The sequence below is a fragment of the Cydia splendana genome, chromosome 23, assembly GCF_910591565.1.
Source record: "Cydia splendana chromosome 23, ilCydSple1.2, whole genome shotgun sequence".
NCBI classification, from domain to species: Eukaryota; Metazoa; Arthropoda; class Insecta; order Lepidoptera; family Tortricidae; genus Cydia; species Cydia splendana.
Window position 1 is genome coordinate 1,382,737 of NC_085982.1, and position 24,100 is coordinate 1,406,836.

The 24,100-nt window shown below is 35.8% G+C and overlaps 1 non-coding gene across 1 annotated transcript; it reads left to right on the forward strand.

The window, feature by feature from the left end:
* Positions 1–13,350: 13,350 nt before the first annotated feature.
* LOC134802046 (U6 spliceosomal RNA) lies at positions 13,351–13,454 on the forward strand. The gene has a single exon (XR_010145804.1). It is a non-coding gene; the product is annotated as a U6 spliceosomal RNA (small nuclear RNA).
* The last annotated feature ends 10,646 nt before the right edge of the window (positions 13,455–24,100 follow it).

Genomic DNA, 24,100 nt, shown 5'->3' on the forward strand with positions numbered 1-24,100 from the left:
TACGGGACTTAATCGCGTCAAACTTACGTTTATTTATGGCCTGACGTTTCGAACGTGATGTTACGTTCGTGGTCACAGGCATACTACGTCACAAAGGGAGTTTGCCTTTTAGCGATAAGAGCGTGCGACTTTCAATCCGGAGGTCGCGGGTTCAAACCCCGGCTCGTACCAATAAGTTTCTCGGAACTTATGTATGAAATATCATCACCAGTCGCTTTTCGGTGAAGGGAAACATCGTGAGGAAACCGGACTAATCCCAATAAGGCCTAGTTTCCCCTCTGGGTTGGACCGTCAGATGGCAGTCGCTTTCGTAAAACCTAGTGCCTACGTCAATGCTTGGGATTAGTTGTCAAGCGGACCCCAGGCTCCCATGAGCCGTGGCAAAATGCCGGGATAACGCGAGGAAGAAGAGTAAGCATTTTAATCGAGTTGTCAAAGGACGAGGTTATAAGTTGGCTGTTGTATTTATTTTACATCTTGACTGTACAGAAAAATTACAAAAGGGGAAAATGGGATTGAGAGAAATAAAAAAAACATTTCTTCGCAAACTTTTAGAATTTTGAAGTCGGTTAAAAAGTCTTCCTGTTCCACGTAAAAATATCACCGAATCAATTCCTCTTTTTTACAGAGTTAAAACAACAATACCGGCAGATTTTCAATACCCAATCAAAAACGCCGGCGCCCTATAAAAATTAAAATTCTTTATATCTTGATTGCATCCATTGTCTAGTGGGCCGACATTGCCGACAGATCACTTGTCCGCTAGATGGTGCATGTATAGTCAACTGTAAAAACATGGGTGTACAAATCATCTCAAAAATATGCCCCATAACTCTTATGTCAGTGAATTAAGAACTATGGGACATATTTTTGAGTAAGTTGTCTACACCCATATTTTTACAGTTGACTGTAGAATGGGTCGACCATTGCGTATGGTATAGGCGCTCCCACAGAATAAATATGTGATTGAAAAAATGTTTTGGCCACTATAAATATAGCATCAATATTTAGAAACAAACAAGTCCGTCATTAACGTTAAATGAGGTGCCAAGAAAACTCCTATTATCTCGAAAACCACAAAACTGTTACTAAACCTATGTAAACATTTTCTAGACCCTAAAGTGCCGTCGATGGTTAGAATGTTGTTCATCAATTACTGGACATCCTGTATGTTTAAATAACGTTAGTTCTTAATTTTCCCGTGTGTGTATTCCCCTTCAAATCTCTGTACTTATTGCCTATTTGTTGAACAGCAGAGAATGTCTCCAGGCATGAAATCCACCTTTTGTACATACCTTTATTTTTATACTACTAATAACTACATATTTACTTTAATCGAATTTATTAACATAAGTTACTTATGTAAGCCTAATAAACGACTGCATATTAGGAAGTGAGTCTTACAAGGGTCTCTATTGTTTCCCATATAGTTTTAAGTCCTAATGTATTGTTTGTCCGAATTTTCGTTAGTCATAATTTGGTTCTTCTCAAACGCGTAACTTTTCAGAATTGTCATAAAACAAATCTAACATAACCTAACCTATCTATAGGGTAACCTTACGAAAATCCTGAAAAGTTAACGGTTTCAGAATTATGACTAATGATAATCTGACAATCATTACATTATGACCTTCAATAATTATGTCAAACAAAGGGATCCGGTCTTACAATACACTTCATAATATTGGAGGTTGCATATATGTGAATGCTGGCACTTTATAGTTACCCCATAAAATTTTTATATTATAAGTTTGTTTATATTTTTGTACATTCTGTCTGTTGTCGCTTGAAATATATTATTCAGCACGTAAACTAGTATTTTAATTTTCATACTCCAGTAACTCTGCTAAATACCCGGTTCTTTTAATACATAATGCGGAGATTGCGGAGTGTATCGGAGGTAGTGTATGTACATCTTGCTCGCGCTATTGTCTCTTGGGAAATGGTGGGTTTGCGTGACCCATTTTTTGTAGTCGATGGATTTGGGGTCAAACATTATGTCTGTTGCTTTTGTGTTACCAGAGATACCTCCGATACTCTAAGGAGGGGTCACGCACACAATAAGTCGAGTAGAGGTATTTAAAAAAAAATCGTTTTTATCACACTTGCTCGAAAAAGGTCCTAATTCATGCAGGTGTACTGAAGGACAAAGGCCTATATTGATCCCGCGGGAGTTATGGATTGTGAAAAATTATAGCTTTCTTTTTTAATTACCTATGTCACTAATTCATACGAACCAAGTAGGTGGTAAGTAAATTACGTATTTCAAGTCTAAGATTGCCTGCAACGCGTGCTCGCGTGTAAGCTCCTCGTTATGAGCTGAAACACAGAACAAATAAAAGTACTAGGTACAGAAGACTCACTCTCTAACAAAACGCGTCTGTTACGATCAGGACAGATATGGCCGTTGGTGGCGACAGCGCCACGCGCGGCGTTATGGCTAGCCACCAAAATTAGTGTAGAACGAATGTACTTTTAGCTACCTGTTGCAAAGCGACGAAATCGCGGAGTGAGCCACGCCTGGCTGAAAGTAAAATAAAATCCCTACTCGAGATACCTAAAGATTATGATTATGAGAAATACCTATCTGCATAAGTCAAGTAAATACCTAAATACCTAGCTAATTTATATAAAAGTTTAAATAGTTACAAGCCTTACCTGCGAGTTGCTTCGAATAACTCCGCCAAAGTTAAAAGTTGCCTAACATTGTTCTGAACAAGCTGCTATAGGAGCTTTTGTTTAGCTGTTTTATTCTAGATAAACATTTAAACACTAGTGGCTCTGAGAGCTGCAGGTAAAACTAAAAAAACAGATAAGACTCGCCCAACGAGGGTTCCGTACCTTTTAGTAATTCTTGCAACAGAAATACAATATCTTAGAAATTTCAACTGTCTAGCTCGGTCCAAGAGATACAGCCTGGTTAGAGACAGACGGATAGACGGATGGACGGACAGACGAACAGACGGACAGACGGACAGACGGACAGATGGACAGACGGACAGACGGACAGACGGACAGACGGACAGACGGACAGACGGACAGACGGACAGACGGACAGACGGACAGACGGACAGACGGACAGACGGACAGACGGACAGACGGACAGACGGACAGACGGACAGACGGACAGACGGACAGACGGACAGACGGACAGACGGACAGACGGACAGACGGACAGACGGACAGACGGACAGACGGACAGACGGACAGACGGACAGACGGACAGCGGAGTCTTAGTAATAGGGTCCCGTTTTTACCTTTTGGGCATGGAACCCTAATAAAAATTCCGAATCAGTGGTTTCATAAATATGAAAATATGGTTTAAGGAGGTACCTAAGTTATTAACATTTCGACAATCTCTTAGAAAAAAAAAAAAAAATTAATAGAAACTAAAAAATAAAATAAAATAATAATCTCTTGACTGTATAGGACCTGTGCATGAACTATAGGGGGCAGCATATGTGCACATGTGCACATATGTTTCCGATTCGGGCCCCAAGATGGCAGACCCTCCAACGCGCACGGTCCCTATTGTGTAAGAGTTACCTATATATTTATTAGACCAGCCATTCTCTAAGTGTGTTCCGCGGAACCCTAGGGTTCCGCGACACCCCTGCAGGGGTTCCGAAAGAATTTAGAACACTATGCTTTAGTCGCCTCGAAAAATTTTACTATGCTAAAAACACACTTCTAAAAACTATTGTTTTATTGTAGGGTTCCATCAAGTATTTCGCTTTCCAAAAGGGTTCCGTCAAAAAAAAAGATTGAGAACCGCTGTATTAGATTGATAAAGTGACCCATGTCAGAAAGGTCAAATGTTCTATCCAGGCTAACACCATAAACCTAGACCATAGACTTTAGAACACCACCTGTAGACTCCGTTTCATAAAACATAGGCATTATTTTAGTTGTATATTGTGGTACAAAGGTTGTTCAACGTGGTAACGCGGATAGTGTGATGGGTACTTTTGCACCAGGGATCACGCAGGGAACACAATACAATAAAATTGTTATTGTTTTATTGTATTGTATTGAATATGTAAATAGAATATTGTAGAACAGGGTTAATTAAATTGTATTATACATAAAGATTAATTAAGTTGTTTCACAGCAGTCATGAAATTAAATTTACTTTAATAGTTAGTACACGTTTTTTGTACGACCTGAAATTATCCTGTCAGAGCATGAGACTTAACTTTTCTGTAAATTGTATAAGTAAGTAAATAGGTAAGTATCCTTTATTGCACCATAAAGTTAAAAAAATACAAAAACTGAAATACAAGCTTAAGACTAGGTAACAACAGGCGGCCTTATCGCTAAAAAGCGATCTCTTCCAGACAACCTTTGTATATAAGTATGTATCTACGCGCAAGTTGCACGCCGAGTAATATGATTTTGAAGAATATGTATTAGGGTCATTGTCTAATAATAATAATTTTATAATTAGTGGTGGCGCTCTCATGGGTACCTTAGGGAGTGTCAACGTGGTAACCGCGAGTATTACAATCATGTTTCATCTAGTAGACAAATCATCTGTGACCTAGCCCGAGGTTGGCCCTTTAGTGAAATGTCAGATCTAATATCAGTAATACTACTCATGTTTATTGTTTACACTATTATATATGATATTATGTACTTATATACAGGGTGGCTAAAAATAATTGCATTCCTGTTGCCTGAGCAACTTTTACTATGGGACCAATCACGAAATCGCGAATAAAAAAATTGGCTGTTTCATACATTTTGGCTGGTCCATTTTCGATGGGAGGGTAATTTTTTTTTCGCGATTTCGTGGTTGGTCCTATAGTAAAAGTTGCTCAGTATAATCTCAAAACCCCCCTGGCGATTTGTTAGATGTATTTTCCGATATTTTTTTTTTCTTGTATAATAAATTCCGATCGTCTTTTTTCCCTGTATAAAAATTTCCGCACGCCTTTTTTCCCTATAGATATATTTCCTGGTATATTTTTTTTCTTGTATATATAAATCTGAACGCCTTCTTTCCGTATAGACATATTTTCCGATAGATTTATTTTCTTATACACAAATATCTGAACGCCTTCTTTCCCTGTATTTTTGTTGTTTAACGAAAAATTTCATGGTCATTCATTTTACTAGGGGCAAAACTTCTTATTTGCTTGGACCCTGTTTGCAATCTTGTGTGGAATATTTTGTGTATCATGGTTAGTTATCTTTAAAGGAATTTTACCAATCAGTAATCAAATCAAACGAGTGAAACGTTGTACTTAGTTAGGCACTTGACAGAAGTACGCCTATTAATCCTCTATACAGTTTATACGTGTAGATACGAACTTTTTCGATAAAACACGATGGAAAGTAATTATGCACTACATCTGTATCAACTTTTATGTTGTAGTGTAAGTAGGTAGTAACGTAAACGGGCAAAATTGCGAACATGCGAATACATATTATATAATTTTCTATCAAGAATCATATCTATTTTAAAATTTCTGATCAGGAAAAAAGACAGCCGGGAATTTGTCCCCTAGTAAAATTAAGGACTATAAAATATTGCATTATGTTAAAAAAATACAGGGAAAGAAGGCGTTCAGATATTTGTGTATAAGAAAATAAATCTATCGGAAAATATGTCTATACGGAAAGAAGGCGTTCAGATTTATATATACAAGAAAAAAAATATACCAGGAAATATATCTATAGGGAAAAAAGGCGTGCGGAAATTTTTATACAGGGAAAAAAGACGATCGGAATTTATTATACAAGAAAAAAAAAATATCGGAAAATACATCTAACAAATCGCACGTCAAATGTATGACGTAGCGTAAAAATTGCAATTTCAGATAAACCATAGTCTAATAAAACATGGTCTTCCATTCCCAGAGTGACACGGGCCTACGTCACAACAACATGGCCGCTATATATAGCGCTATCGCATATTATCATATAGCGCTGTCGCATGATGACGTAGGCTTGTGTCAGTTAGGTGACCTAGAAAAGACGGGAATGGAGTACCAGGCGGAGTATATTATTATACCATGAGATAAACGTCAGTCCATACAATGTGTATGACCATCGAACGCATTTTTTTCAATAAACCGTTATTATTACTGTGAAATTGGTTTGCCAGACTATATTATTATAGGTACCTAGGTAAAATACGGGATTGCGATTTGTCTCAGGTAAAAGCTGGTTTATACCTATAGGAGGTTACATTTCACATATTAGGGTCAAACAGATCACTGTGTTATGTCTTTCCTGTAGACATACACAAGAGTTAAGGGCTGTAAAGGTTAATTTTCTTTTTTAACCCTTATCCACGTGAAAAGGTCCTCCTTTTATTTAGAGAACTAGTTTTCTCTCCTGTGGGCAATAGTTAACAGCTTGTGGGCATATAAGTAATGATTTTATCATAGTTCTTTAAATAAAAGGAGGACCTTTTCACGTGGATAAGGGTTAAATAAGAAAATTAACCTTTATAGCCCTTAACTCTTGTGTATGTCTACAGGAAAGACATAACACAGTGATCTGTTTGACCCATTAATTTGACGTTTTAAGTTATCTAAGTACTTACGTGTAAAGTTCGTGTAGGTCTACACTACATATGCTAATTCTAAAGTAACTGGCCACCGGCCACCCGAATTACCCTAGGTAATTATCAACAAAAACTGAAAATCTCAAATTTCTAACACAATTTGTCTCACACACATTTACGAACACCTTTTAATCATGACCAGCGATATCCGTTTGTGCGTCTGTATGTTTGTCCGTACCCCGTAACAATACAACACAAAAGCACAAACCCACGCATCGCCGCGGGGCAAGCCACTCCACTACTACACAGTCAATGTAATATGCAGTATTATGTCTAGCTCCACTCAAAATAATAAAACGACCTATAGTTCGTTTTTTTTTGCATTAGAAATAAGGTAAACAATCTTGATGTGTCTTTTAATTGAAAAACACATTTTAAAAATAAGTTACGGCAAATATGTAACAATTATGAATCTAATACGATCATTTATATTATTCTGCTTTCATAAGTAATAGTTACTGATTTTTAAAAAGCGTTTTTCAATTAAAAGGCATGTCAAGATCGCTTACCTTCTTTCAAGTTCTTTCTAATGCTAAAAAAAACGAATTATAGATCAAATTACATTTATTACTTTTTATTGTACCTATTAATGTTAACAATATTAAACGTAATAAGTACTCTACTTAATGTTTTTGTTTAAAAAATGTTATGAAATAATTAATTTAATCAGCGAACATATGTATGTACCTACTAACATATATTTTTTGTAAATATGTATAAAATGATTAAAATGTGACCTGTAAAATTTTCTTTTACCAATAAAGATCTGTATTCTGTATAATAGAAATCACAAATATTTAGAATAATCAAAAGTACGTTTCGCAATCTTTTAGATACCATAGAATTGAAGCTAAATTTGCATGGATTTAAATAGAACCAAGTGAGGTAGTGTCACGTTATATTTTCATAGCTATTTTGACATTAATGATGACATCGCCACGCTATGTCATTGGAAATAGCGTGCAAAGATAGCTTGGTCCGACATCCGAGTCGTCCGTCTCTTAGGACATTATAACGTTTTTAAAGTTTGGGCAGCGACGAATAATGGATATTTATACAAAACTGTTGTCGTGTGAATCTAACCATTAATGTTTTTAATTTTAATGCACTTCATCACATATTTACTTATTTATTAATCAGTCATAATAGTAAAATTTTAATAAAAATAATGCTGCCGTAAGGGACAAAATATACGCAATTTGACAAAATTAAAAACACGTTTTAATATTCCTTTCAAAATACTTAAAACAATATCAAGTACCTAATATTTTAATTAATACGTTTATCTAATACCTATGTCAAGTAATAATAAAGTCAAAATACTGCTCATTATATACACCGTGCTTTCCACTTGCATCACCGTTGCAAAACAAATTTCCCTATCTGTGCCATATATCTACACACCGGGTATACACCGTGTAATTGTTATCGTGTGAAAACTTGGGTCTTGGGGTAACCTCAAATTTAATGGTGACCTATCTTGATTGTGTTCACTGATTGTAATAGTAACTACTAATTTTATTACATTATCATCATCGTGTTTACGCGGATGTCGTCGCCGGTCCGAAAGTCGCACCGAACCGGGTTAGTGTACCTGTAAAGGGTACTGAAGATCGAGCGGCTCCCAAGGAGAAGCTCCCTGTTACCAGTGTGGATGAGGAAGATTTCACAGTGGTATCAAGAAAGAAGAAGGCGCGCACGGCGCCTCGTAAGACTCAGTGTGGTACCGCCGAACCGGCTAATTCTGGCTTGCGGATTGCTACACCGAGTAAGGCGCTGTACGTATCGCGCCTGCATTACACCGCCACGGCTGCTGAAGTGGTGGAGTATGTACACCAGAAGACCGGCTACACGCTGAGGGTATTCCAGCTTCGATCGCGCCACTACGTGCACTTCAACTCTTTTGTGGTGCGCGTGCCGCGACCGCTGCAGGGAACCATCGAGTGCGTCGACTTCTGGCCGAAAGGTGTCGTGTTTCGGAGGTTCCGGGGCAAACTGCCGAATCCGACACAAGAGCAGCCGATGCAACGGAGCCACGCCGTTTTGTCGACTAAATAGTGTTTAGTTTTAAGTTTATAAAATACATATGTATGTTAGTCTGTAAGGTATTTGTAATATGGGCCTTGTTGCCTGAATTAAATTTCTAAATAAAATAAATTATTAATTAATTATTTCATGATAAATTATAGGGGTCCCTTTGTTTGACATAATTATTGAAAGTCATAATGAATGATTGTCCGATTATCATTAGTCCTAAAACTGATACCGTTAACTTTTCAGGATTTTCGTAAAGTTATTCTATAGATAAGTTAGATTAGGTTAGGTTTGTTTTATGGCAATCCTGAAAAGTTACGCGTTTCTGAGAAAAACCGATTTATGACTAACGAAAATGCGGACAAACATGATGACTTAAAACTTTATGGGAAACAATAGACCCTAAGGGTAACATTCCATTACTGACCGTAGCTGCACTACTAGTACGAACGAGTCGGTGTTATTGTCAATTTCCATAGTAAAATGATGGTAAAATGAATGGTAGTGCTGCTGTCGTTGGAAATGGACTGTCACCTTAAGTTAAAAAGCTGCCCATGGTCAAGTCAAACAAGTGTCACTGCTTTTGTATGGATTAGAAATATGCACGTACCTACCGCAAACTTTTCTGAAAAGTAGGAAAAGTCTTCGGGAATTCCACGAAAATTTCACAGTAAGCAAAGGAAGCATTCTATTTAGAAATGGAAAATTTCGATTCCTATTTTTCCAAGAACATATCCGTCGACACATCTGTAGAGTATGGATACCTACACAATAAAAGTAGATAGAAAATTAAATAAAATGTCGCGTTATTACGGCTTCTTAATTAAACAATTACTTTAATTAAACAATTAGCTACATTCATCCCCAAACTATAGTCAGACCAAGAATAGTCTGCAGCGAATTTGATAGCCCACGCAGTGCAAGTGTTATTTTAAACGTCATACTTCCATGAAATTATTACGTAGAAATGACACTTGCATTGCGTGGGCTATCAAATCCGCTGCAGACTTTTTTTGGTCCGAGTCTACGTGTAGGTATAACAAAACTGCACGTCAATGAAAACCGCATCGAAATCGGTCCAGTGGTTTCGAGTTGGTAGTCAAACATGCGGCCGGCGGCAGTTCGGTTCATTATGTAAGTGATAGGGATGGGACACTAAGGTTTCTTTTTTTTGAAATTTATTTGGGACAAGAAACAGTAACACGCACACAGACACAGAAATAGAGTATACAAAGGATAATAAAGTGTGGGACCACCAACATCGTTAAAAATCTCTATTATTTATTATTTTTAACTGGTAAAAAGCTTTATTTTCTTAATTTGTATCATTATTTTTTATTTTTTCGCATCATTTTAGAATTTCAAAGCGATTATCAAAAAATTGTATTTTACTTTTTTCTATAGTTTATAGAAAATTATTTCTTGGGTAAACCTTAAACCTCACGATAAAAAAAAATGGCGAAAAATCCAAGCTTAGCCCAATACTCCAAAAAAAAAGTCAAATTATTTCAAATAGCCTAGCGCTAAAATAACAAATTTAATGGTCAACAAAACGCAATTAATTATCTCGTAGCGATAAATGAAATCAAAATGAATGCATGCTCACGGCATTGTTCGTTTTCATAATTAATATGTGAGAACCAGCTAAATACTACTTAGTAAATTAACATAATACTACTTAGTTTACATCACACTTAAACGTGAGAACTACCTATGATTGCAGATAAGTACTATAAAGACATATTACTTGTAAAACTTTACAATTCTTAATTATTTAATCAACGTTTATGATCCCTTTCTTACAAGTACTTAAGCCAAAATGACAGATTAAGGCTGACGATTGACCTTAAATGCATAGTGTTGCCAAATGTCTACAAATCATTAGACAGCTCACAGATTAAAAAACCGGGCAAGTGCGAGTCGGACTCGCGCACGAAGGGTTCCGTACCGTAATGCAAAAAAAAAACGAAAAAACAAGCAAAAAAAAAAACGGTCACCCATCCAAGTACTGACCACTCCCGACGTTGCTTAACTTTGGTCAAAAATCACGTTTGTTGTATGGGAGCCCCATTTAAATCTTTATTTTATTCTGTTTTTAGTATTTGTTGTTATAGCGGCAACAGAAATACATCATCTGTGAAAATTTCAACTGTCTAGCTATCACGGTTCGTGAGATACAGCCTGGTGACAGACGGACGGACGGACGGACGGACGGACGGACAGCGAAGTCTTAGTAATAGGGTCCCGTTTTACCCTTTGGGTACGGAACCCTAAAAAGGCCTACGTTCTTGAACGTACCTTTTTACCTAACGTCAAGTAGTAGGGTGATGATTTAAGGGTTAAATTTACGCAATATTTTTAATTTATAAAAATTACATTCGTTTTAAGACGAAAAGTCGGAAAGCTTGGAAAAATCCAGAAGTTGATAATTTTTAGTATGTGATTTTGAACGGTGTTTTCGGGGTTTGTTATTAATTTATATTTAAATCTTTATCATAGGTATATCACAAATAGTGTACCTTTCTAATGGTAGTAAAACATGTCATATATCTATTACTGAAAACTACATATTTACATAAATATGATTTAGCCAATTCAACTTCTAACACTGATTTCGCAGTGAAAATCGAAGTTATATTTTTTTTTACTATTTTTTCTAGAATCGGCAAACAATTATGTGATACATATATTAATTTCGGGCAAAAAGAAAAAATCATGCACTTAAGGTTTAATAGCTAATTGATGCTTGTAACGCGTTTATGAACAGTAACGCTTCTATTATTAAGGTTTTTTTAATGTTTTTTTTTGTATTTGGTGGGTTGCAGCGATTCCAATGTAATATGTGGATTGATGGGCCTTAAATTTCTTTTTATTTTAATTCCACGTCTCTTTGATAGGTATTAAAACTGTTTTAAAACCAAACGAGAAGATTTTTTTCATACCGCTTTTAAATAGTGTCAACATATAAATGAGCCTCACAGGAGTTTTATCCTCCTGAGACCCAGAAGCAAGGATGTAAAAAAATTGTACAAGGGCTCTCAAGAAGTTATAAGTCAAAAAATAAAAAAAAATATTTTTAAACTATTTTTATAATATTTTTAATAATATAGTCCTCATTTTCACTTTTTAACCGACATGACAAACGCAAAGACGACTAACGATCAAATTGCAGCTTACATAAGATAAGTGTGAAATAATATACATAAGGTTATTAAATTAGACATAGTTCACATAGCTTGCAAAACTTTATTATGCTGTCAAACCCGTGAGAAAATTTCAGTACCTTTATTAAGTTAAAGTTAGTATTCAATAAAGCTCTATCTAGGTCAGGGGTCTCCAAACTTTTTTACCTGAGGGCCATATTGCGCCTCAGAATTTTCGCGCGGGCCACCGTCGGCGCCGAGGGGGGGGGGAGGGTGTATCTGGTTGCTGCTGTTGTTAGGGCTGAACAACTGGGGCCTGGCTCCCGCGGGTCGGATTGGACCGCTGTCGGCGGGCCGGATTGAAATGCTTCGCGGGCCGGATTTGGCCCGCGGGCCGGGGTTTGGAGTGCCCTGATCTAGGTCATTCTAGGTAATTAATAGTATTAAAAATAATAGCAATCTGCCCGTTTCATTTAAAAAACCTAGCCTCCTAGTCTATTTAATCGGTAGTGACCCTGCCTATGAAGCAGGAGGTATCGGGTTCGAATCCTGGTAAGGGCATTTATTTGCTTGTTTATCAAAACTGTTTGTTCCTGAATCATGTATGTTATCTATAAATAAACTATATACTAATAACTGGCAACAAACCTTAATAAAATTAGCTATTAAACAACTGTACCGATATTCGAAACCTAAGAATAATATTGAGAATGGCAACATTGTGTTGTCGGTCGTATTGTCCTTTTCTAGCATATACGTCCCTCTCTCTCTCTCACATTCCCACCACAGAGCAGTTGGTTTTGACAGGTGTTTGACAGTTACCGCCAAAACAAATTTCCAAGTCATTGGCTTGCTGTTTTTCCATCTGGAAGGTCGTGAAGCTAAACTGCTAGTGAGTTTTTGAATTTGTACCCCAGTTTAGCTGACTATATTGAAAAACAGTTTCTAACGGCTTTTGCCGTTCGAAATAAATATTTAAATTCAATTGTCCGTTAAACAATCTAGCAAATAAAAACGATCCGGAATAGTGATGTGCAAGTGTTTTCAAAGGCTGCCTGCGCGCACCGTGGCTATGCCAATGAAAATACTAAAACACATGTTAGAAAACACATCGAGCTGGTAAAGCGTGCACGTGTCACCATTATAATTTAATTTTATACCTACATTAAGTCTCTTCAGAGTCTTGTTAGTTTAAATCTTTGTGTGTGTGTATAATAACGGTTGAAATTTTAATACTTAAATGGTGATCTGTGGAGGCATACCCTTCAGTTTTCAAGTGATTTGTGTTTTCGAATACGAAAGGATCGGATAGTTAATACGTGTTACGTAGAACCTACGTATGAAGGTAGAAGCTCATAGACGTGTAAGTTTTATCTGTCCAAGTATCTATCAGCAATTTGTCTTTTTATCCCGTTCCGGGTTAATATAATATTTATTGCAAAATTTATTTTTTGGTAATAAACTTGCTGATAAATAATGTGTATCCGCTTAGGAGTCGACGAAGCCCCGCTTCGCGGGGCTTCTATTTCCGCTCTGAGGGACACAAGGTAACGAACAAACCTACATCGCAAACATTGCATTTATTTTTGTGGAAAGTGAGTACTTCGGCAGTACATAAACTTAAATCTGACTAGACATAGAGAGAGATTAGCATGGCTCTGCGCAAGAATGACATGCGAAATCGTGAAGTATTTCACTCTTTATCTACCAACTTATATCTCTCCAACTAGATAATTGATTAAAAAAAAAAAAAAAAAAAATGGTTAAAATGTAGGTAGGTACCTACTTAAATAAATAACTTAGCAGGTACTTACAGCCTAAAAAGGTTAAGGAAAGAACTCTTGCATGTAGTTGCTATATGTGCTATTTTGGATTTGAATAATTTGATTATTAATTCTATACGTAACTACATACAAGAGGGTCAATTCTTAAGCCTACCTACCTACCTACATAAATAGTACACTTGTAAACGTTTCAAATAAAATCGGAAGCCTGTGATTTGGAAGGGCATTAACGATACGGGAATCTTTAGATTGATTCATTGACGAAGACGCATGGTTTGGTTCATATTGTCAAATTATATTAGTTAACTGTAGAGTTAAAGTTTAGTTTTGGCAAATCTGCGCGTCACCGTGAATGACACTGTCTAAAAGTGCCTGTTAAAGCCTGCTTAAAGCCTTTCACCTTGTCGAGCAAGGAACCCGCAACTAAGGGAATATTACCCACAGGGTATTTGATTTGAATGATATTCTTAAACCTATGTCTGTTATGGTTCCACCTGCGTGAGGTGTGCCTAAGAGAATCTTTTATTCGTTCACAAACTAACGTCATGTTATTTGTGATAAAACCAATATATTATGTACCTATCTAAGCCTGCGCAAGGCTGCCATGTTTCCACCTGCGTAAGGTGTGCCAAAGAATCTTTGATTCGTTCACAAACTGACGTCAAGTTATTGATGATGATATTATAACCTATGTAAGCCTGCGCAAGGCATGTCAGACATATTCACAGAAATATAAATGATATGGTTATAACACAAGCGAGCGAGTAGGCCACAATCAGAAAAATATTACAAAGATGAATTTGTAAATATCTCCTCTTAGAGAAAGTAAAAAGGGTTTAAAATAATGTTTTGAGTAAAAATCAGTCGAAATAGGCAAGGCTTCGTTATTAGAGTTTTCATTTCTGTTTACCAATCTATTCTAAGGGTCCCGAACACCCTGTTGGCTAAACCCAAAATTGGGTTAATTAACTGTGGTAAAAGTGAAAACTACTTACTATTTACAATAACATTTCTAAAATCATAAAAGGTAAAAAATAACCTAAGATTCCAGGCCTATCTCGACTCATTTTTATTTTAAAGATGATAAAATCTTTACAACCTAATATATAAATAAAATTGTGGTCTGGAGACGCTAAGCCTCATAACTTGGGCGGCATAGATAATACTAAGAAATTTAGTCGCTGAATTTCGACTATAAGCCCAGGCAGAATATTGATAATTAGAATAAGGAGTGGTCAATCCTCCAAGGTCCAGATAATCTGTGGACTCTAATTAAATCAGGCTCGGTAAGCTCACGACACGACAGAGCTTACGATTCCATTCTGAAATAAGCTATGTTTACAATATATATTACTCATAGTGTGAAACAAACAGCCTGCTCAAGGCGTACAAAAGGTCCGTTTAACGGCCCTATGAATATCTAAAAACCTTTGAAGTCTAGGCCTGCTAAGGCAGACTAGAAATAAATACATATGATCCCAATGTAAAAGCAGCTCACAGTTGCATAAATTATATTTGCCTCGAGAGCACTAGTCTTTCAGTTAATATGTTTACGAGTACCTACCTATGTACACGATATGACCAAGGTTACCTACCTATTTAATTATTATATCCCTGACTGCCATGGTATGGGAAATTATTATGTGCTGGCGGTGCTGCACAAGCATGTTTGAAATAAAATATACAAAACTGGCCTAACGGGCCCGTTACCTTTATGAATTATGTATATTACACCCTTATGTCTGTATTGTGACCCTGGAAGTTTTAAACCACCTGTATCGTAAGTGCTCCCATGCACGGATTAAGTTTATTATAAACTACCCATGCCCTAACCTCAAGGGCAAGTGCTTCTATGCACGGACCAGATACTGTTACCGCTTAATTCACTTATCATGACTTGTCATAGTTTGATACTACACGTTTAACAAATTTAAGAACGTGGAATGTACCCACTACAAAAGGTTTTTAAAAAACAGTGACTGAATGGTTTGCACGAAAGGTTCTAGCACAACTTCTGGGCGGTCACGCCTAGGGCATGACCCTCTAGTTCTCAATTTATACAAAATTATAGCATTGTGATACTGTTCGCTTGCACAATAAAATAGAGAAACAGGAGCACGCCTTGCGAAAAGGCGAAGCTATTTTGAAACGCCAAACTTTCAAAAATGGATTGAAATATGTAAATATGTCTTTGGTGTGGAACATGTACACCCAAACAAATGCAGTCATTTATTATATGTTGGCAAAACTCTGCCAAAGTGTTAGTCTGTCTGTACAGCGTAACCTGAAGGCATCAATGCACAATTGCACATGAATCTCTTGAAACATGGTGGATTAATTAATTTACACCCCGCCTGTGTCTTGCTCTTACAAAATCCACAAGTTAAGGACCTCAACCTATCTAGGTACCCTTCTTGCCCGAGACCTGAAAAAATGTTCACTATAATCTCATGCAGTCAAGTGTCGGAAAACTAGGTCCACACACTTAGCGCTACTGTATATCTAAAAAGTCTGCCTTCCAGGAGGCGGGATGCTAATAGACTAGCCTATATAGTAGGCCAGAGATATAGTATTCAAAAGCACACTGCTCCAAATCCAGTAATATTATATGTATTTCAAAATATAAAATAATTGACAATTCGGCGTATATTTGATATCAAAAAGTTACAATTATCCTTAGTTCATAAGGAGGATAAGTATACATAAATATCAAATAGATTCGACAAAGTGTTGACTCTAGCATTGGATGAAATAGGTCCCTCTTAAAGGGCCTCTGCGCTGTTGGCTTTGTGCCCACGGGTGTCCGGCAAAAGGTCGGGGACCCCATGGTCCGCACAGTTATTGCAAATAATGTATGATCACTAAATAAACACACAAACTTTCATTTTGGTTAAAAACACATATGCGATGAGCTAAGGTTTCGAATTAAGTACCTTATTCTTAATAATTTACACACTGGAAAGAGGAAACTGAATATTCAGAATTAAGCAATGCTATGAATGGTTTACATAAATTAAACCACTTTAGCGTTCAGAACCAATCAAGCTTATGCCTACTAGTAGGCACCAGATAAGGTAAACTACTCTTACTGCATATATAGAAATTAATGAGTACAATTAAGGTCACTTGATGATAGCTAAACATGAATATAAGCAGAATGAGCCTGCACCTTTACAAATATAATTGATAAGGTTCTGTGGCATTTCTATATTAACCATTTGAACGCCAAGAGCACCAAAAAGCGTCATAACTAGGCGTGCCCACATGAGTGTTATGTTATGGCTTAAGCTCTCAAAGTAACCTTCACAATTTTAAGTAAGGTTTGTTTAGGTACATTAGCTCGCGTTCGCGTTAGTAAAGCGTACAAAGGATTAAATGCATTTTATAGCTATAACCAAGTATATAGCTCACACTGACTCACAGTCATTAAAGGAATTCAGTAATTCCCTATGACATTTTAGTAAGTAGGTACTCAATATTAACTTTGTGGGTAGTGATAGTGAATTATAACGAATATTTAAAATATTCGTCTACTTAATCCCGAGGGATTCTGGAAATAAGAAAGGTCTTGTCCTTGTTATATTCCTGCAACTGCTTACTTTACTAGATGATTATTATCAAATTTGTTAATAATTGGGAGTTATAAATAAAAACTACTCGAGTACTTTATGATTTTATTCTTTTCATACTTGAATTACATCACTCCTTACCACAGATGTTGTATGCTCCTTGAAGAGTAGACTGACTTATCTCATCTTCTTTTACCTAGTTTTCACATACTAATTAAGCATAGCACCATTGTGGTGACTCATTTTTTCTCTTTGAACATTTATAAGTACATTAAGTACGTATATGAAATGTAAAGTTAGTAACATAATATAATGGTATATCAAATTGTATGCTTTACATAATACCTCTCTCCTCACAGGTGTTAAAATAAAGGGTGTACTACATAATTAATTAAACACACGTAATATAATAATATTACATATACATAATAAGTACATGTATAATCACATTGGCTTGGCGTCTTCCCACCACCAGGCGATAACAAACACGTCTCAATATTATTCTTAGGTTTCGAATATCGGTACAGTTGTTTAATGACAGCGTTTTACACAAAAATAAAACGCTAATTAAATAACTTACCATATTCGAAACCTAAACTTTTAATCCTGCCTGGTGTAAATATGTATAATTTTGAGACAATGACTTGGAAATTTGTTTTGGCGGTAACTGTCAAACACCTGTCAAAACCAACTGCTCTGTGGTGGGAATGTGAGAGAGAGAGAGGGACGTATATGCTAGAAAAGGACAATACGACCGACAACACAATGTTGCCATTCTCAATATTATTCTTAGGTTTCGAATATGGTAAGTTATTTAATTAGCGTTTTATTTTTGTGTAAAACGCTGTCATGAATCGTTTGTCTTAATCTGTCATTTTGACGTATGTACACATACATACGTCAAAATGACGGATCAAGAAAGAAAACAAAAATTGAACCAAATTCTATTCTATTGAGTCTTGTAAAGTTTTATGAATAAATTGGTAAATAAATGGTAAGTTTAAGTTTTGGACGTAATTTTCAGTCTAAACTCTAGAGGTACATCTTTAATGTATGACAAGTGTTTTTATTTGCTGTGACCGAAAGTTTACCTATGAGTTAAAAATGCATTATTTATCTATAGCAGTAAGGCCTCTTTTGACACAATAAGATTTTCTTTAATAAAGAAATATTAATTAATTATTTATTTTTATTTTGCACTAATTAACAAAAACTCTAAACACTTACAAAAAAAAGTTCAATCGCCAACTCAAAAAACCGATAACAGTTCAAATCACATAACTTCACAACACTATGCAAACGAAAAACTGTCAAATTCGAAAATAGAAGTAACTTTTTATCGATAGTCAAATTCAAAAATATAACTATTTTTTTTAAGAACTAGACACAAGTCCTAAGACGTACGGTTACTAAGGAAATGACTACCAACGCTCCCCACAACTTATTTTATCACAATGTTTTCATAGAAAGTGAGGCCCATTATAACTTTTGGAACCGTGTCGTATTAAATTCTCGCTTATTGTCGTCGCAATAGTTCGACCGCGAACGCGGGATAACTTTGACAAAGTGCTATAAGTTACTTTGTTAGGTTCTTTGTGCGATTTCTTTTCGTAATGGTACCTAGTTATTAAATTATGTCTGCACTAATTTAAGTAGGTGTGAGTTTTTATTATTATATTTTAATAGTGTAAGCTTTAACAATGCTTACAAAACTTCACTAAGAAGTATAATCGAATCCGATGGGGTTATTATAAATTAAAAATAATGATGTACTATTTCTAGTAATTTTCTGATGTGAACTAAATTGTTGTAAGATTGTTACCCTTGCGAAACAACTTGAGGGTTATGCAATTTATAAAGCAGGTACTTTTACTATTGGACCAACCCCGAAATCGCGAAAAGAATGAGTCTCCCATACAAAATATCAACATCAGCCAGCCAACATGTATGGGCGAGTCAATTTATTTCCCGATTTCGGGGTTGGTCCCATAGTAAAAGTTGTCCAGTATGACCTATATATTCACCCCGAAAATTATTGCAGGTGACTAAATTTACACCCTGTATAAAAGTTTATTCACTCTAGATCAGCAAGATTACGTCTCGTTGACATCCTTTCCCAAAAACACTGCAAATCCGTCAAAATCGTGAAAACTCACATAATAACCAATTTCCGCAGTGAACAATAAACTAGTTCATTTTCAAAACATCCTATAATCTTGTTTAAACCGCCGCACTTACATCCTTTCAAAAGTAAAACAATAAAGCATAACTAATTTTCAAAACGTCGTAAGTGAGTACTAGGTTTGTATAGAGTTGAGATGGTTTTGAAAGTTATCATAACAAAAGATGGCGTCCGGAAATGGAACCGGGGTAGAGTAGTCACGAGTCACGAGTTCATGACTTGTCAGTTGGGTAATAGATTTTTATTATGAACTACTTTTTTAAAGAAAAGTATTATATACGAATTATTTCACATAAAACTGTGTGGTAAAATATACAAATTATAGAATTTCCAATTTAGCAAGAACCCTAAATGTCATAACAATCCCGCGTGGTGATTGTACATAGTGTACATACAATGACATGAGGTATATCTATGTCTGTAATTAGTTTATACCGGGTATGGCCTGTAACATGAGCAAAAAATTAAACTGTAAGCTGTATTCCTCATACTGACCAACATTTGTTCAGCGACTTTTAAAAATAACTTGTGGTTTGATTTTTAATACACTTTAAAGTTTATTCTAAGACGCAATGTATTGCGAATTTTGTTATGTTTAAGGCGTGACAAGCAACGTCACAATCACAATGATATGGCGCGGCGATGGCGTCCATTGAAGATAATATTTATCTTGTATGAAAAATAGGGAGTCTAAATACTTCATAAGTGACACCGTTTGAGGAGTACAATCTATGTTTTAATTATTTGCTCGTGTTACAGGCCACACCCGGTATAGCTCCTTATAAAACAAACGAAATAGAACAAAAACAAGTTTTGTATCAAAAACTTAAATTCGCTGTATTTTTAACTATGGTATCGGAAGCTACATAAACGAATTACAGGCATAAGTCTGACAAAAAAGAGTAGAAATTAAAAAGTGGCAAAACTGTAGTGTCACCCCGTTTTCTTATACTGTGTGTTACTGGCCATGGGGCTTTAAATCCAGGGCTCGATTCTACTCGCTAAACTGAGCTACTTTTACTATGGCACCAACCCCGAAATCCCGAAAAATTTTTTTACTTTTACATACATTTTGGCTGATCAGATGTCGACGTTTTCTATGGAAAAGCCAAAAAAAATTTCCCGATTTTAGGGTTGGTCCCATAGTCAAAGTAGCTCAGTTTAGCGAGTAAAATCAAGCCCTGGATTTAAAGCCCCATGGTCAGACACACCATGTATAGATTGATTTCAAAGGGACGACACTACGGTATTGCCACTTTTTAATCGACTCTTTTTTGTAAGACTATAGATACACCTTATTCTATTGTAAGTACAAAGTGTCAGAGCAATCTAATCAAGCTAGACATTTTAAAATGAGAGCGTAACTACGTTTGTATGGAGAACCTGAGATACGCGTCATACTCGTGAACGGGTGCTGTTTGTGAAGACTGAGCCTCTACCATCAGTTTTAACATTGACATAACGCTCACGTCTACGTAATTTACTTTCTGTACATCTCGCTTGCACTATTGCTCGCATATGCGAGTACGAGCGAGATGCATAGAAAGTAAATTACGTAGACGTGAGCGTATATGTCAATGTCAAAACTGATGGTAGATGTATTGGTCTGTTTAAGCTTACACGAGCTATTATACTTAGTAACTTTATTTTTATTAATTAATTACAGTGAGACGCCTCATTCTGCTCTCGTATGTTTCTTTTCTCTCAATGAATGTGTTTATTATACAGGATATTGACTCTTGGAGACCTTATACATCTCTAAGGATAATTTGATAAACTATATAATCTTATAGTTCTGACACCAAGAGACATTTACACCTCTAAATATTATAGTTTTTTTTTTATTGTGTTTTGTATCTGTATTTTTTATGTAATTCGACATTAAGAGACCATATACATCTCTAAGTAATTGTAATACGTTAGTTTGAATTGTTAGTTGTATTTTATAAAATTGTTAATGTCTTGTTATTATTTTTGCTTGTATGTAAATTCAATGTTGACGTGTAAAAGTGCCCTTGTGGCCTATTTGCTGAATAAATGTTGATATTTGATATTTGAACCAAGCTTGCTGTGGACTCTTAAATGTTTTTGAACAACCCATCTGAGTCCACCTATACATATGTTGGTACAGTAAAGATTCTTTTGTTATTAGGTACACGCCGTTTCGCGTGTATCGTATAAAGAGCTGCAAAAATATCCGCGAGATACTGTTTAGGAGGCGCGCGTGGCGCCGCATAATGACAAGCTAAGGAAAGTCTTACTGGATGTGGCTTGGTGTTTTTTAACCAAAAGTGAGCACAAGTGACAAAAGACCAAAAGTGTCAGCCGCGACCACGACCAGTGAAACCTGTGTCGAAACGTCGGTAAATCAAGGTAATTGAATAAAATTCGCGTTAGACCCGTCTATAAACGTGAGTTAATATATGTGTTCAAAAGTTAGCAATTTTTTATGTGGCCTTTTTTGCCATTTTTGTGTTATTTCTAGTCAGGATTGTGAGCCCTCTTCATATTTATAGGAGAAAAAAGGTGTCCCAAAATTGACATACATTTAAAACTTTCCTTTTTGTTACCGCCATACAAAGTATTGGGGAAATGGTAACACAATAGGAAAATACTTTGGGACATTTTTTTATACTATTAGAATCGAAAGAGCTCGTGATTCTTAGTAGACATAAAACAAACCAACCTTATGAAACAATTCAAAATTAATGAAAGTCGTATTTTTACTTCAATCCAAACAGGGAAGGTCATGAGTAAAGAAAGTATTGAAATCTAGTACGGAAAAATGCAAAAAGTAGATCGAAGATAATGTTTTTGGACGTTGTCAAATTAAAGGTAAATCCTACTCATTACTCATGCTGATTTATTAATAAAGTCAATATACATGTCAAAATAAAATTAGAATTAAAGTTAAAATTAAAATTGATATAAAAAAACAACGGGTTGCACTCCGGGAGTGCCGGCAGAAGTGAAAACTCAATGACATTGTAACTCAAAATATTAATAACAGCATGTATAATTGAGGTTAACGCCATCTAGCGTTATTTCGTCGCATTACTTGAAACCCCTAAGCACATCACTGTGAGTACTAGTGTTATATTACTACCAGTTTGAGGGAAACTCACTAGATGGCATTTAAATCAAAAAAGAAAAACTCAATGACATTGTAAGAGTGTCCGTCACACGTGACCTGACGTCTTACATCTTACGCTCTCGCGAGTTTAACATTTTTTCCCCATCACAATAAGTGCTCAGCGCCGCTAAAGAAGTTTTCACTTCAATAAAAATAAAATTATGTACCTATTACAATGTACATACCTAATAAGAAACTAAAAACTCCAATCCTAAAACCGTGAAAAAAATTTAACATAAACATTTGATGAACCAGAATATTTTAAAGAAGCTTGCTATTTCGGTGTGAGTCCAAAAACATTTTTATAGTTAGTAAAAATTGTAGGTTGTATAATATGTATGGCCTAATTAGTGACCTGCTAAAATAGCTACACGTTATAACACTTTAAACTCTCGCGTTTTGTACACATATTTAATTACACAAACGGGTCTACCGCGATATAATTTCATTGTTTTTACCTTTAATTCCGACGTTTCAGCTGAGTTGCACCAGCTGAAACGTCGGAATTAAAGGTAATAACAATGAAATTATATCGCGGTAGACCCGTTTGTGTAATTAAATATAGCTACACGTTAAAAACTATACGTACAGAAAACAGGTATTCACTGAAGCCACTTCCAGCGTATATAAGAAATGCTGCAGTGTATCGAATAAACAATAATTTAAATAATTTCCCCGTGTTTGCACTCGCCGCGAGGCGCTGGTTAAATGTCAATGCACTGGTGTTACTGGTTTAATCCAGTTCGCGATCTACTTTGGATACTATACCGTAAAACGGGGTGAGTAGGTTTCGGGGGAGAGGTGGGTTATGAATGGGGAGAGAAGGTTTGAGAGGGGGGTGAGAAGGGATTTTAAGGCTACTGCTACAAAAATAATGTATACCAATTTAAAATGGAGCTATAGTAAAAAAAAATCGATCCAACAATCTTCCAAAATCACCTTTGTATGAAAACCCCTCTCACCCCAAAGACGAGGCACTACGGGGTGAGGTGGGTTTTCCTCATTATCGTCAAAGTTATGAAATGGAACTACCCAAAATAAAATACAAACGTCCGGAACACTTATTATATACACCATTCAGTTTTCATATGTAAAAATAAAATGTTATCGAGGTTTGAATTTCAGTTTTGACCCTACTCACCCCATTTTACGGTACCTAGAATACAGTGAAGTATGAAATTGGATGAAAATATTTTTTTTTATACTTATCTATCTGTTTTACTCTAAACATTTTGAACTTCAAAAATCTCAACTTGATTTTATTGTGACGATAATAATATGATAATTATAAGATAATTCGTCGTGCCTCTTGTTTAATATTAAAAGACGAGTAAAAAGTTCAAAATGTGAGAAAATTTGCATTCTTGCAACATGTTGTGCACAAAAACCTTGACTTGAATTACTTAAACTAAAATGAAACATTACGGAGGGCGTACAAGAAACGAATTATTTCTTCATTTTTCGACGGTTAAATATATAAAACTCAATTCGATCGTATTTCTTTCATGGTTAAACAATTGGTATGATCATGGGGTATGATAATAAAGAAAAATAAATAATAACAACACATCATAAAAGCAAAAATATGTCTGACAGGCCTTCAGGATGTCACTAACCCGCGCGAAGCTGTGTAGAAGGAAGTGCTCAATATCGGCTTTTATGCAAATGAGAGTGTTTATGG